This window comes from Octopus bimaculoides, chromosome 6 (assembly GCF_046866305.1).
Source record: "Octopus bimaculoides isolate indiv1 chromosome 6, ASM4686630v1, whole genome shotgun sequence".
Classification (NCBI taxonomy): Eukaryota; Metazoa; Mollusca; class Cephalopoda; order Octopoda; family Octopodidae; genus Octopus; species Octopus bimaculoides.
Window position 1 is genome coordinate 58888408 of NC_142933.1, and position 16708 is coordinate 58905115.

At 39.2% G+C, this 16708-nt stretch overlaps 1 protein-coding gene across 6 annotated transcripts in view; it reads left to right on the forward strand.

Moving 5' to 3' along the window:
- Positions 1-16708, forward strand: part of LOC106881399 (isoamyl acetate-hydrolyzing esterase 1 homolog) — a 214722-nt gene that overhangs the window by 40607 nt on the left and 157407 nt on the right. The window lies entirely within an intron of this gene.

The following is a 16708-nucleotide window of genomic DNA, read 5'->3' on the forward strand; positions in this document are numbered from 1 at the left end:
AAACAACAAAATAACACGAGTTGTTTTTTTCTCTAATAAGAAAAATGTGTTTAATTGGTTATGTTTAGAAATGTTAGATGTATTGTAACCGACTTAATTAAAGGTTCTTGTTGACAGCGATCATTGAGAGAGAGAGAGAGAGAGAGAGAGAGAGCCGTCGCGAATAAATGATATTATTGAGTCTCCATATGAAAATTATAATTGAATATGAGTTTAGTTAATACCTGTATGTATAAAAAGGTGTGAAAGATGTTATGGAATTCGGGAAGCTCCCAACGACCAGGTTGCTGGGAGCATTTGGAGATACATGAACGTCACGACGTCTCATTCCCCTCTAAATGTAATTCTGTTCAAGGCAGTATGAAAACAACATATAAAGTCGCGAGTTATATATTTATTATACTATAGTTGTTTTAAATGTATCTCAGTCTCAGGCCTGAACCGAAAGTATCATTCCAAAACATTTTTGCCATTTAGTTAATAGAACATAATTATAAAGCTGTTAATGCATGTAATTTATGCCCTTATACGGCTGCTGATAGTCATTTTAAAGGTGTACTGAAGTTGACATTTTTGTTTACCTAATTTGTTGAGACTAACCAATATAAATTCACAGACCAAACCAAGAACTATTCTTTTTCCTCAACTTACAAAATATATCACTAAAAGATCAAAGATCATTTTCCTTTCACCGTTTAACAGACCAGTGTATTTGAAAATCAGGCGTCTAGTTAATGATGTATTGCTAAATGAGAATATATTTTCTTCAAACCAATGGTATTAATTTTGCAAAGACATTTAATAGGTTTTCTAGAGGTTAACTATCCACTTCAACTCTTCCATTTTATTCGTTAACGCTCATCAGGTTTTGGATCTTATCTCAGTTGTCAACGCGTAAAGCTGTTGACATAACATTCCTTTCTAGAATGTCATGTCAAAAAATACTCATCAATTATATAATGCTTTGGTGTAGAGTGACGAGGTGGAAGATCTGTGTGAACTGCTGGACGAAATGCCTCAAACTATTTAGTTTTCATTCCCTATATGCTTTAAGTTCGAATCCCACTTGGAGGACACAACTTCCTCATACATTCTTACGGGATGATAAAGTATGTATGGATAGATTTACTAGAGCTGCTAAACCTGTACATAAATTTTCCACGATACGTAATCAGAAATCAATAACTATAGTGCTTCTGATGCTTACATCGGTATGCGTTATTTCAATAACACCTATTCACGGTTAGATGATTAGTTATTGAATACCGTTGCTCTAGATGGAACCCATGCACCTTAAACAAGTCTTACCGCACTCACAGTTCTTATGAGCGTACAAGGGAACTTAGTACTCTTGTAACAGGAATGAACTATGAATGCATATGTGCTGACAGAAATAATCTTTAATTTTATAACGTGATTAAATCAAATTTTTTCTTTCAAGTGGCTTTTTGGAGGCAATTGGTAATTTCAAATTTGAGAAATGTTTGAGGAAAACTGCCTTAGCTGAACGTTTTGCATACTGACTACAAAAACCGTAGCATCTCACAGATGTGATGAGGCGAAGAAGTTCTATTAACTTTAAATTCAATTTACGTTGTCTGTGCAGTAAGTCGACAGGTATTTTTCCTCAGGTATATTGATAATATTCGTAACAAGCGTAATATAAATATACACTAGCATACCCGTGTCATCAGAAATATCGACAATTTTATTAATGATAGAGAATGGTACATCAAAGCAATGGGAGAAACCATTGATAAAAGTCAGCAATAGAATAAGTATATGTACACACACAGTATTGAAGCATGTGAACACTCAGATATAGTTGTAACATCTCTACTGAAAATATTGTCGTCCACGTAATATATATATGTGTGTGTGTGTGTGTGAAACAACCACTTTTCTGATGCTCACGTGAATTGGACAGAATTTGTACTGCTGGATACCTGTTGTCAGTCCTCATCTGTCTTCCAATTACGGTGATATTTCACAGAAGTGTGGAAACAAAGGACATGGTGATATGCAATTACATCAATCACATGATGTCAAGTCAAAGAAACAGTAAAACAAACATAAATACATACATAAATATATACTTTTGAAAGCCTTTTTTTTCTGTTGAGAGCTTATATGCCCCTTTATTAAACTGTTTTCCTTAGTCATTGCATGGTAATCGCCATAAGCTGTAAGCTTATATAAAAATAACAAATATATATACACACACACATAAAGCTTCAGCTACAGGGGATCCATAAAGGGTTGAGGCACATCAAAGTGAAACACACCACAAATTGGCTGGACAGAATGATGCAAAACAGACAGTTAAGTAATCCATTATCATTGCAGAGAATATCATCATTGTTTAACGTCCGCTTTCCATGCTAGCATGGGTTGGATGATTTGACTGAGGACTGATGATCCAGATGGCTACACCAGGCTCCAATCTGATTTGGCAGAGTTTCTACAACTGGATGCCCTTCCTAACGACAACCACTCCGAGAGTGTAGTGGGTGCTTTTAGGTGCCACTGGCACGAAGGCCAGTCAGACGGTACTGGCAACGGCCTCGCTCAAAATGTGTATTTTACGTGCCACCTGCACAGGAGCCAGTCCAGCGGCACTGGCAACGATCTCACTCGAATGACTTTTCACGTGCCACCGGCACACGTACCAGGAACACGAAGCTGCGGCACAAATGCCAAGAAGGCAATGCTGGTAACGATCACGCTCGAAAGGTGGTGCCATCACGATTTCGCTTTCGCTTGCCCCAACAGGTCTTCGCAAGCAGAGTTTAATGTCCAATGGAGGCCAGTCGTCGAATTTGGTTCGAATTTGATTTCACTTGCCTCAACAGGTCTTCACAAGTGGAATACGCATAAGTGGGCTGGCTACATCCCTGGCAGAGGCCTTGGATTTTGGTCTCCTTGGCTTGCTGGGTCTTCTCAGGCAGAGCATATTTCCAAAGTCATTGCCTCGGTGAGGCCTAATGTTCGGAGGTCGTGCTTCACCACCTCATCCCAGGTCTTCCTGGTCCTGCCTCTTCCACAGGTTCCCTCAACCGCTAGGGTGTGGCACTTTTTCACACCACTATTCTCATCCATTCTCGCCACGTGACCATACCAGCGCAATCGTCTCTTTTGCACACCACAACTGATGCTTCTTAGGTTCAACTTTTCTCTCAAGATACTTACACTCTGTCGGGTATGCACACTGACATTACACATCCATCGGCGAATACTGGCTTCATTCCTTTCGAGCTTACACATATCCTCAGTAGTCACAGCCCATGTTTCACTGCCATGTAGCATAGCTGTTCGTATACATGCATCATACAGTCTGCCTTTTACTCTGAGAGAGAGACCCTTTTTCACCGGCAGAGGTAAGAGCTCTCTGAACTTTGCCCAGGCTATGCTTATTCTAGCAGCTACACTTTCAGTGCACCCTCCCCCACTACTAACTTGGTCACCTAGATAGCGGAACCTATCAACTACATCTAGTTTTTCTCCCTGGAACATGACAGAAATTGTTTTCTGCACGTCTGCCACATACAAATACTAACTTCCTAGTTTACCTTCCTTTGATATTGCTGCACCTCTTATGTGTCCATAGCTTGCACTGGGTACATCTTATAGAGTTTCTACCTATGCCTTTTCTACAGATCGAGCAGGGCCATCTACCTGAAGGGGTTTGTGTTTTTTCTACCTTCCTACTTATTAGGACTTTGGTTTTAGCTAGGTTGACTCTAAGGCCCTTCGATTCTAGTCCTTGCTTCCACACCTTAAACTTCTCCTCTAGTTCTGATAGTGACTCAGCAATTAGTGGAAGGTCATCAGCATAGAGGAGCTCCCAGGGGTATCCTGTCTTGAATTCCTCTGTTATAGCCTGGAGGACTATGATAAATAGGAGGGGGCTGAGGACAGAACCTTGGTGGACCCCTATCTCTACCCGGAATTCTTCACTGTACTCATTGCCAACCTTACTGACAGCGTCTCTGTACATGGCTCGCACAGCTCTCACTAACCATTCTTCTATCCCTAGTTTCCTCATTGACCATCAGATGAGGGATCGGGGGACCCTGTCAAAGGCTTTCTCCATGTCAACGAAAGCTAGGTACAGAGGTTTATCCTTGGCTAGGTATTTCTCCTGAACCTGTTTTACCAGAAATATAGCATCAGTGGTGCTTTTCCCTGGCATGAACCCAAACTGCATCTCATCTAAACTGACTCACTCCCTAATTAGTTGGGCTATGACCCTCTCCGTGACTTTCATTACCTGATCTAACAACTTGATACCTCTGTAATTATTTGTATCTAAAGCGTCACCTTTACCTTTGTAGCAGTTGACTATGGTGCTGCTACACCAGTCATTGGATATGACTCCTTCGTGTATCACCTGGTTAACAATACGAGTGACTAGGCTATAGCCGACACCGCCAGATATTTTGAGCATCTCTGCAGTGATTCCTGATGGGCCGGGGTCTTCCCTGTCTTCATACTCTTAATTGCTTTATCTACCATGGTACTGTCAACTCGGATGGCTGGTCCCTCTGTTGGTTCGACATTCGGCAGACTCTCTTTCTCCCATTCATTCTCTTTATTGAGCAATCTTTCGTAGTGGCGTCTCCAAACCTCTTTCTTTGAAAACCTCGTTTAGTGCAAGCGTACCATCATCCATGCGAACACATTTCTCTCCCACGACATCACAATTCTCTTTCACACACTGTCTTGCAACACGAAATACCTCAAGTCTTTGGTCCTCACGGCGCAGAACATTGGCAATTTTTTTCTTATCTGCTTCCCCTCTGGCTAAATAAACCTGTCGCCTAGCTTCCCTTCTGGCCGTCTGATACAATATGTATTAGGAAAGGCATTGGTGTTAGGAAGGGCATCCAGCTGTAGAAACTCTGCCAAATCAGATTGGAGCCTGGTGTAGTCATCTAGTTTCACCAGTCCTCAGTCAAATCGTCCAACCCATGCTAGCATGGAAAGCGGATGTTAAATGACGATGATGATGATGAAGATATATATATATATATAATCATCATTATCGTTTAATGTCCACCTTCCATGCTGGCATGGGTTGGATGGTCTGACAGGAGACTGCACCAGACTCCTGTGTCTATTTTGGCATAGTTTTCACAGCTGGATGCCCTTCCTAACACCAACCACTTAACAGAGTGGACTGATTACTTTTTACATGGCATGAGCGCAAGTGAGGTCAGTTTTGGTATGGTTTTTACAGTGGATGCCCTTCCAAACACCAGCCACTTGGCAGTGTGGACTGGATGCTTTTTATGTGGCACCAGTGCTGGCAGGGTCGTCAAGTACCTTGCAAGACAAAAATCCTTTGAGAGGGCCGGGGACATTTCAGGAGGCGATTTTGTGTAAGGTGATGAAAGGTTAGAGTGTAACAGAGAGATAGAAACAGGTGTCTTGCAGGAGAGGAAGTACATGGTTACCTGGCCAGAGAGAGAGTGTGATCAAGAATGAGGATAGAAACGGGTGTGTTGCTATAAAGGAGATACACGGTTATCCAACCTGAGAGGCGAGCAGGAGAGAGATGGTAGTGAAGTGCCAGGGCATACTCACAAAAAATGGGAATCAGAATATAAATGGGATGGTAGAGTAGAGCAAGAGAGAGATAGGTGGTGGCAAGTGCCAGGGCATATGCTCATATTGTGGAGGTCATAATATGAGTGGCAGAATATTGCCAAAGAAGTGCCTGGTGAAAACCTGGGTATATAGAGGGGTGGGGGACGATGAGATAGCAGTGATAAAATGTGCAGGGTCATGAGGACAGAATTGGGGAGTCAGAGATAAGCATAATGCATGAAAGAGGAAGTGTGAAAAGACAAGCGAAGTAATTTCTTTTGTTGGGGTAGGTTGTATGAAAAGTTTTATTGATAAGTGGAACACACAGCACTTCTAGAACATAGTTTCACTGATGTGGGTGGGTCTTCTCAAGAACCTCATACCACCAGACATCTCAGTCCCTTGTCATTTCCTCTGTGAGGCCCAACATCCTGAGATTGGTCCTCACCACTTCATTCCCTCGCTTCCTGGGTCTCCCTCTTTCATTGGTACCATTCATTTTCAGTGATCGGCATTTCTTTATACAACTGTCTTCATTCATACACATCACATGTCTAAATCAATGTAATTTTCTCTTTTGCATTCCTCTTATGCCCAACTTTTCTCTCAACACATTTGCACTTTGTTGTACATCCAATGGAGCATACTACCTTCATTTTTCTCTAGTCTACACATATTTTCTGCATTCAGAGCCCATGTCTCACTACCATTTATACACAAGCATCATACAATCTACCTTTCACTCTGAGAGGGAGTCCTTTTGTTGCCAACAGAGGTAATAACTCTCTGAACTTCCTCCATCCTGTCCTTATTCTGGAAACAGTACTTTCAGAATATCCTCCACCGTTGCTAATTTGGTCACCTAGGTAACAGAAACTAGCATATTGGGCAGGGCCATTTACCTATTGGAAAGAGAGTTTTATCTGTTTTCTTGCTAACAACTTTGGCCTTTGCTAGGTTAACTTTATGGGCCTTTGATTCCAGATTTTGCTTCCACACCTGGAGTTTCTTCTCCAATTCTGCTACAGATTCTGCAATAAGAGCCAGGTCATCAAAATAAAGTAATTCACACAGGCATCCAGTTTTGAATTCCTCTGTTATGGCCTGGAGGGCTATGATGAATAAAAGTGGTCTGAGAACTGAATCCTGGTGAACCCCTACTTGTATGCTAAATTCATCACTATATTCATGGCTGACTCTCACCTTAATGACAGCACCGCTGTACATGGCTTGTACAGCTCTAACAAGCCACTTTTCTACTTGTAGCTTCCTTAGAGACCATCAGATAACAAAGCAAACAACTCTGTTGAAAGCTTTCTCCAGGTCGATGAAAGCTAAGTACAATGGCTTACTTTTGGTGAAATACTTTTCCTGCAGCTGTCTCACCAGGGAGATGGCCTGTGTAGTACTCTTTGCAGGTACAAAACCAAACTGCATCTCATCTAGTTTAATTCTATTCCTAATCAATTGAGTTATAACTCTCTCTGTAATTTTCATGATCTGGTCCAGCAGTTTGATACCTCTGTAGTTGTTTCCCTGTAAGGCATCACCTTTAACCTTGTAGCAGCTAACTGCAATACTAGTACTCAAGTCATTGGGAATGGCGCCTTCAAGAATAGTCTAATTAACTTTACGAGTGACTAGGCTGTATCCTACACTGCTGGATATGTTAATCATCTCAGCAATGATTATATGTATATACATATATATTTATATATATATATATTTATCTATATATATATATTTATTTATATATATATATGTATGTACAATCGCCTAAGAAAGCCTTCATGGATGACGTGACACAAATACAGATAAACAAGTCATGCAGAATGCCCTCTTGAGACTAGATGAACTTGTGAGGTGGTCAAAGATGCGGTTTAGAGCAAAAAAGTTGCATAGTCTGACATTTGTTAAGGGAGTGCAGAAAGAATTTAAGTTTCGAATAGCTGAAGAGATGGGAAGAACGTGTTGTTGAGAGGAAAATACGTTGGGATGAAATATGGAAGTGGACGACATCTCGGCTAAGTTTTCTGATTCGTTCATCCTATGATGTTTTGCCGTCACCTACGAATCTCGTAAGATGGAACGTCTCAGAGAATGACATGCAATTACGGAAAGGTCGGAACACTGAAACATATTCTTTCCAACTGTTCCTTAGCATTGAATAGGTATACATGGAGACACAACCTGGTCCTGAAGGTTATCCTCAGTGCTATGAAGAACCAAATTTATCTCAACAACACTGAGAAAAAAACGTTGAAAGAACCATCTAGAGATTTTATTACCTTTGTGCGCTCATGTCAGTGGATCAGTTTCAAGAAAAAGAACAAGAAATTTCCTGTAAGAGATGAAAAGTGGAACGACTATTGGGAAGTGACTGCAGATTTACCTGGGTGCCAAGCATTCTTTCCTATCACAGTTATGGAAAAACCGGACATTTTAATGTGGTGTGAAAGAAGGAAAGTTGTAAATCTAGTCGAGTTAACGGTTCCTCATGAAGATAATATGGACGCCATGCGGGCTCGAAAGATTGACCGTTATGTAAACCTCCTCGAGAAATGTGAAGACGCAAGCTGGAAAGCGGAACATTTTCCAATCGAAGTTGGATGTAGAGGGTTTGTAGGACAGTGTGAGACGACTTGTCATCGTAAGGTAAATACCACCATGAGTGATATCCAAAATACAGTGGAGAAGGTTAGCCACTGGATTTGGTTAAAAAGAGACGATGAGCGATGGCTAGAGAAATTTTGAGCTTTGTTTTTAATAACCAGTTGATCTAGCAAGCGGGGCCTCATATCAGTGAGGGGGGGCCGGTGCGCATTGATGCTGTCGAGAGGTAGGCCCCGAAACAGCAAGCATTCTCTCCTGATGACCCCATACACTTGCTGGCTTCCAGTATGCGGAGTTCTCGACTGGTAGCACTTGCATGTGTGAGTTGTTTGCAAGACATATATATTTTTTCATTTTTCATTTTATCTAGTTTCAGCTCATGAGCTGTGGCCATGCTGGGGCACTGCCATTTGGTGTTGCTACATAATTTTACTTCACGAATGCTTTTCAGGAATTGACATTTGATGCAGCTGCCCTCATCTGCACCTCCTGCCGAGAATTGGTTCATCTGGGACACTTGACAGGAAGAGGTCCAGCTTTATTTTGAAGATACTTACATCCACCCCATGCAGGTCTCTCAATTCCTTCGGGAGGATATTGAAGAGCTGTGGACCTCTGAAGCCCAGGCTATTGCAATATCTTGTCCTACATCTTGATGGCAAATTTGGAGTCCTTGGCACTATGCAGTGGTGCCCAGTTCTAGTATTTGTGTTACTTTTGATGCCAAAGTTTGGGACAAGTCCTTCGAGGATCTTCCAGATGTATATTATGGCATATTTTTCTCGCCTACGCTCTAAGGAATAGTCATAATCTCTTGAGTCTTTTCCAATCGCTTATATGCTGCATAGAGGCTACCTTCTTCGTGTAGCTTTGTTGGATTGCCTCAAGTTCTGAGATTAATTTGACACTGGTTGGTAACCATAGCTGAGAATAATAGTCAAAGTGGCTTAGGACAAGTGTCCTCCAGAGGACCATCATGGTTTCCTGATCTCTTGTTCTAAAAGTTCTAAGAATCCATCTGGTCAGTCGCCTGCATTTCATTGCCAGATTAGTAACATGCACATGAAAGGATGCATCATTACTCATGTAAATGCCCAGGTCTCACACTGACTGTACCTCTGGGATTGCAATCCCTCCAGGTCCAGTGTATTTAAAGGGTATTGCATTTAGTTTTGCATGCTGATAGCACAAGGCTTGAAACTTTTGAGCATTAAATTGCATGCTATTCTTTTCAGCCCACTTGTATATTTCATCCAGCTCACATTGCAGGTGCATAGTGTCTTCAGGGTTCTGTATTACCTGTGAGACTTTTGTATCATCTGCATAACTTGTGATCGTGGCTCTCTGTGTGGCTGAGGGCATGTCTGAGATGGCCATTATGAACAGTAGTGGTCCCAAAACAGTACCTTGCGGAACACCGCTCACTATTTGCGTGTCATTGGAGGTGGCCCCATAAATAAATAAATAAATATATATATATATATATATATATATATATATATATATATATATATATACACATATACATATATAAATATATTTTATTATATGTATTTATTTTCTCTAAGTTAATAATTAACTCAGACGAAATAAATTGGTTAATAGATACCAGGGTAGCAAAGATCACAAAATGACTGTGGTGTAACTCCTGTTTATGAGGTAGAAACTCCTTGTTATTTTGGGTACTTGAGTAAATATATAAATTTAGTAAATGAAGTAAAACGCATATGTTAAATGAATTCTTTTATTTCCAACATATGTTTCGAAGATTACAAATTATATCTTCCATAGGAATAGGTGATGTTGATAAGGATGTAATCTCTTCAGGGAAATGCATGGGAACCAGCTTTACTGTAAGACATTTTAACCGAATATGATAACTGAGAGAAGATTGCTACGTAATTTATTTGAAAAAGCCGTTGGAGGTTGGAATGCTACTAGACAGTACGTTGGGCAAGAAGGGAAGAAAAGAAGGAAAAAAGGAAATTTAGAGTATAGAATTGGTAGATAATAAGATGATTTAAATCCGATAAAAATTGGAGAGGAATGTTTTATTTATAATGGGACGGTAAAAGGGAGTTAATCTTGTATTTATACAAGCAGTGTTGACATAAATGTGTATAATCATATGTATATATATATATATATATATATACACCCATACATATATACATACATTTGCATATATATATATATATATATACACACACACATATATCCATATACACACACACACACACATATATATATATATATATATATATATATATATATATACATACATACATACACACACATACATAATTTCATACATATACATGAATGTGTACACACATGTATCTATACACAAACATACATACACATATACACACACATATATATGTATACACATGGACACATACACGCATTTGTATACACCCCTTAGTACGTATATACATACACACGGTAGTTGTGTGGTGATTGATATTAAAGCAGTGCTATATGTATAGGAAAGTGATGCTTATATTAATTAGTAAGATATTAAATGATTGACAATTAATAAAGGTAATGGGTGGTCTATTAATCTACAGAAATGGATTATGTTGTTAAGTTAGATGTAAATGAAAGGGGCAAGAAGAAGGGGTTGAAGGAGTAAAAATTACTTGTAAAGACTAAGTTAATATTATTACCAAAGTTTACTTTGGTAATCATGTTCTATATCTGTTGGTGCAAGGGTTTTCCAAGAGATGAAATAGAATGTTATATTGTTCAGTAATTTAAACGTCATAGAGCAGAGAGAGAATATTTAAATGTTTTGGATTCATCTTACGATGAACGTAAACAAGTGAACTAGGATTGTTTTCGGAATTTTAGATGTTTCTAAGAAAGTTTAAGATAACAAATGGAATTCGTAGACGTAGAATACTGCCACTAATATAACTTGGAACATGATAAATAACTCTTATTTTTGCTGAATAAAGTGAAAGCAGTAAATGAATGATATGGATGTACAAAGAAGTATGAAATAAAGTGAATAAGGTTAATTGAGCACAGCATATTGAACATTGTAGGAAGTAATGTTTATGTTAAATTGAACTGGAAGTAATGTTTTAGTATATGTTTATAGATGTTATTGGTGTTCTAATTTGGGTTCACAAACTATGAATAACCAATTAAGAGTGTTTAGATAACATATATCAAGCGAGATAAGTCTACCATATCTTTTTACATATAAAGGTATAATTAACATGCGTCTCTTGAATTATTTGAGGAACTAATATGTTACAAGTTGGGTTGTTAGCGTTATATAAATAAGTATTTTTTATCTGAAGGCAAAAAACACGTGTTGCTGCCTATGTAAAAAGATATGGTATTATATGTAAAAGAGACTTATCTCGCTTGATATATGTTATCTAAACACTCTTAATTGGTTATTCATAGTTTTCATTAATCAGAAGGTTTATTTAGCCAGAGGGGAAGCAGATAAGAAAAGATTTGCCAATGTTCTGCGCCGTGAGGACCAAAGACTCGAGGTATTTCGTGTTGCAAGACAGTGTAGGAGAGAGAATAGTGATGTTGTAGGAGAGAAATGTGTTCGCATGGATGATGGTACGCATGCACTAAATGAGGATGCAAAGAAAGAGGTCTGGAGATGTCACTACGATAGATTGCTTAATAAAGAGAATGAATGGGAGGAAGAGAGCCTGCCGTATGTCGACCCAATAGAGGGACCAGGTATCCGAGTTGATAGTACCAGGGTAGATAAAGCAATTAAGAGTATGAAGACCGGGAAAGCCCCCCGGCCCATCAGGAATCACTGCAGAGATGCTCAAAATATCTGGCAGTGTTGGCTATAGCCTAGTCACCCATATTACGAACCAGGTGATACACGAAGGAGTCATACCCAATGACTGGTGTAGCAGCATCATAGTCAACTGCTACAAAGGTAAAGGTGACGCTTTAGATACAAATAATTACAGAGGCATCAAGCTGTTAGATCAGGTTATGAAAGTTACAGAGAGGGTCATAGCCCAACTAATTGGGGAGCGAATCAATTTAGATGAGATGCAGTTTGGGTTCGTGCCAGGTAAAAGCACTACTGATGCCTTATTTCTAGTAAGACAGCTGCAGGAGAAATACCTAGCCAAGGATAAACCTCTGTACCTGACTTTCGTTGACATGGAGAAAGCCTTTGACAGGGTCCCCCGATCCCTTATCTGGTGGTCAATGAGGAAACTTGGGATAGAAGAATGGTTAGTGAGAGCTGTGCGAGCCATGTACAGAGATGCTGCCAGTAAGGTGAGGGTTGGAAATGAGTACAGCAATGAATTCCGGGTAGAGGTAGGGGTCCACCAAGGTTCCGTCCTCAGCTCCCTCTTATTTATCATAGTCCTCCAGGCAATCACAGAGGAGTTCAAGACAGGTTGCCCCTGGGAGCTCCTCTATGCTGATGACCTTGTCCTAATTGCGGAGTCACTATCAGAACTAGAGGAGAAGTTTCAGGTGTGGAAGCAAGGTCTAGAATTGAAGGGCCTTAGAGTCAACCTAGCTAAAACCAAAATCCTAATAAGTAGGAAGGTAGATAAAACACAAACCCCTTCAGGTAGATGGCCCTGCTCAGTATATAGAAAAGGAGTAGGTAGTAACTCTATAAGATGTACCCGGTGCAAGCTATGGACACATAAGAGGTGCAGCAACATCAAAGGCAGGTTAACTAGCAAGTTAGTTTTTGTTTGTGGCAGATGTTCAGGTGCAATAAAAACTGTAAACAAATAGGAAACAACTTCTATCTCATTCCAGGGAGAAAAACTAGAGGTAGTCGATAGCTTCCGCTATCTGGGCGACCAAGTTAGTAGTGGGGGTGAGTGCGCTGAAAGTGTAGCTGCTAGAATAAGAATAGCCTGGGCAAAGTTTAGAGAGCTCTTACCCCTGCTGGCGACAAAGGAACTCTCACTCAGAGTAAAAGGCAGACTGTATGACGCATGTGTACGAACAGCCATGCTACATGGCAGTGAAACATGGGTTGTAACTGCTGAGGACATACGTAAGCTCGCAAGGAATGAAGCCAATATGCTCCGTTGGATGTGTAATGTCAATGTGAATACCCATCAGAGTGTAAGTATCTTGAGAGAAAAGCTGAACATTAGAAGCATCAGTTGTGGTGTGCAAGAGAGACGATTGCGCTGGTATGGACATGTGGTGAGAATGGATTAGGATAGCTGCCTGAAAAAGTGCCACACCCTAACAGTTGAGGGAACCCGTGGAAGAGGTAGGCCCAGGAAGACCTGGGCTGAGGTAGTGAGGCAAGACCTTCGTACATTGGGCCTCACCGAGGCGATGACTACTGACCGAGACCTTTGGAAGTGTGCTGTGCGTGAGTAAGATCGTTATCAGTGCCCCTGGACTGGCTCTTGTGCGGGTGGCACATAAGATGCACCATTTTGAGCGTGGCCGTTGCCAGTACTGCCTGACTGGCTCCCGTAGGATTTTCGAGCGAGATCGTTGCCAGTTCCCCTGGACTGGCTTGTGCAGGTGGCACATAAAAGACACCATTTCGAGCGTGGCCGTTGCCAGTATCGCCTGACTGGCCTTCGTGCAGGTGACACGTAAAAGCATCTACTACACTCTCTGAGTGGTTGGCGTTAGGAAGGGCATCCAGCTGTAGAAACTCTGCCAAATTTAGATTGGAGCCTGGTGTTGCCATCCGGTTTCACCAGTCCTCAGTCAAATCGTCCAACCCATCTAGCATGGAAAGCGGACGTTAAACGATGATGATGATGTTGATGCTAAGTTTGAAATACTTGAGATACCAATATTTGCTTAATTAATATGTGAATAAATAAAAGCTAATTATAAATTAATAATGAAATAAAAAGAAATAGTGTATAATAATGTAAACAATCAATTAATGCAGTATGCAAAAACTATGTAGTGGTATTAATTTAAACTGCTACATTTAGACTTATTTACACCAATATAAGGATCCATAGATAAGATGTGAAATTAAAATTTTTTAATATATTTTGCACTAAAATTTTAAAATTAAACTTATATATCTAATATCATTTAAAGGACACATAAGAGGTAAAATTTATTATATAACTAAAATAAAGAATTGATACATAGGATTTACATGGTTTATAATGATGAACTCATCAAGGTTTAAGAAACTGATAAAATGAATGATAGGAATTAACATAGAATATAATGGTGAACTAAACTATTAATAGAGAACATGATAATAATATAATAATTTAATTAGATTGCACTATCTTAAAATTATCAGGAACTTGTGTTATCTTACATGGGCTAAGTACAAAATAATAATGGAACAAGGATCAGATTTATTTAAGTCACCCATAAAATAACAATGATAATACTACAACAACAAATATATATAAATATAAGTATATATATATATATATCTTAATATATAAAGCTGAAGTTGTGTGTCTGTGTGAAGCCTTTTTAAAAGTTTATAGAAATCCACATTTTCCACTTTTTCGTAAAATTTTTTACATCAATGGAATTTTCTCGATCTGAACTTTCCAGTGCAGTAATTAGATTTTTAAAATTCCGTTTACTTTGTGTGATTTAAGGGAGATTTGGCTGTTGTTTCTAGCAACTTTTATATTTCTTTCCTTCTACCTGGAACAGCGTTCTTACACACGTGCTCAACAGAGAGAGAAAGTGATACATACAACGTCATAGATTAAACTTTCTTCTCAGTATTCTTTACTTATTTTTCATAACATTGATACGTAAAAACACACACAATCACACATACGTAATCTGTGACAACAACATACACATTGCTCCCGTTCTCTATCTCCCCCTCTTCCTCTCTTTTTCTCTCGCTCTCTCAAACGCATACACATGCAAGTAAACAATCATTCATGTTCGTTAATGTAGCATGACTACAGAGTTGTACCCACCGACTTTGGAAGGTCATAACTGTCAGAAAAATGAATATTTTTTTATGAAATTTTCTATGCATATATTATTTATTATGTAGATTCCGAATATATAAATTGTTTTGGGAGGGGGTGGGGTACAATTTTCGGAAATTCCACTTAAATTCCTCTTAACTTCCAGGAAAATGAATATTTTTTCGTGAAATTTTCTACAAAAATACCTTGATGTATGTACATTTCGAGCATGTAGGAATCTTGAAGGAAACAATTGCAGGTTATTTTTGAGAAGTGTTCCCCACTCGGTGGTGTTTCGGAGCAAGTCGTCCATATTTGTTTCATTTTTCTCTATTATGTGCGTATGTGCATCCATAGATTTCTAATGAAGTAATAGGCAGTGAAGAGAAGCCGTCATAAGAAAACTTTTAACTACCTCTATTCCTTTCTCCCCCACTCTCTACCTCTTCTTCTCTTGCTCTCTCAAACACATACCTGTGCAAGTACACAATCATTCAGTAAAATATAACTCATGTTCATCAACGTTTTGTAAATATACCACGATTTTCACTAGGGTGTTAGGGTTAGGGTTAGGATTAGTGTTACGGTTACGGTTTTAGGGTCAGGGTTATGGTTTTAGGGTTAGGGTTAGTATTAGGATTAGGGTTGGGTAATCGTGCGGGTGTTAATCTGAAAAATTACAGATATGTGAAAAGTACCAACCCTGCAATCTATTATAACTTTTGTTGTTCTGTTTAATATATACATAGATTATGCCTCCAAAGAAGAGAGTTCGCTGGGGAAAGAACGCAACCGGTTTAAAATGACGGCAACAAACTGCAGCAATTCACCACATTCCAGAAGCTACTTTGAACATAATGCAAAATGGTGCATCAACATCTACTGCCCAATCTGATAGAATTCTGACAGAACTGTGTAGCAACAGATCACCAGCAATTGCTTCATCACAAATTGCCGTCCTAGCTCCTGCGAAAAGGGATTACCCTGCTATGTATAATCAGGGCAGCGCAAAAAGTTGCGTTGCACAAGCATTTCTATAGCCAATTAGACGGATGAAATTTACGTACGCTTAATAATGTTACTCAAAACAGCCTTCAGACTTTCCCTATTAATTTCATCGTCTTTTGAATTATGAACATATTTACTTCATAAGGGTTTTTTCGTTGTAAGGCTTTCTTTTTTAGTTGATTTTCACCATACAAGACTTATCGTAAATGGCGTAATAAGTCACACCCGGACAACGTTGGGTTATATTGCTAGTATATATATATATATATATATAATTTATATAAGGGCATTAACTATATAGTAATGCCTCATGCTTGGAGGGACTAAATAAGTCAAAAACTACCAAAAAAATAAGCAACATATTTACCGAAAGCGAGGAAATGCAGCTTTCAAAATTCATCTCTTAAAAACATTTAACTTAACGGTAAACCACTGGTTTCTCAATCAATACAGTAAAACTGTGAAGTAAGCTGCATCTTTTGTTCATCAGTACACGTATGGTCGAGACACATAAAAATAAACAAGAATCAACATACCACGATGTACCCAACACAGTACGATGACTTCTGTCCATAATTATATATCCGTGA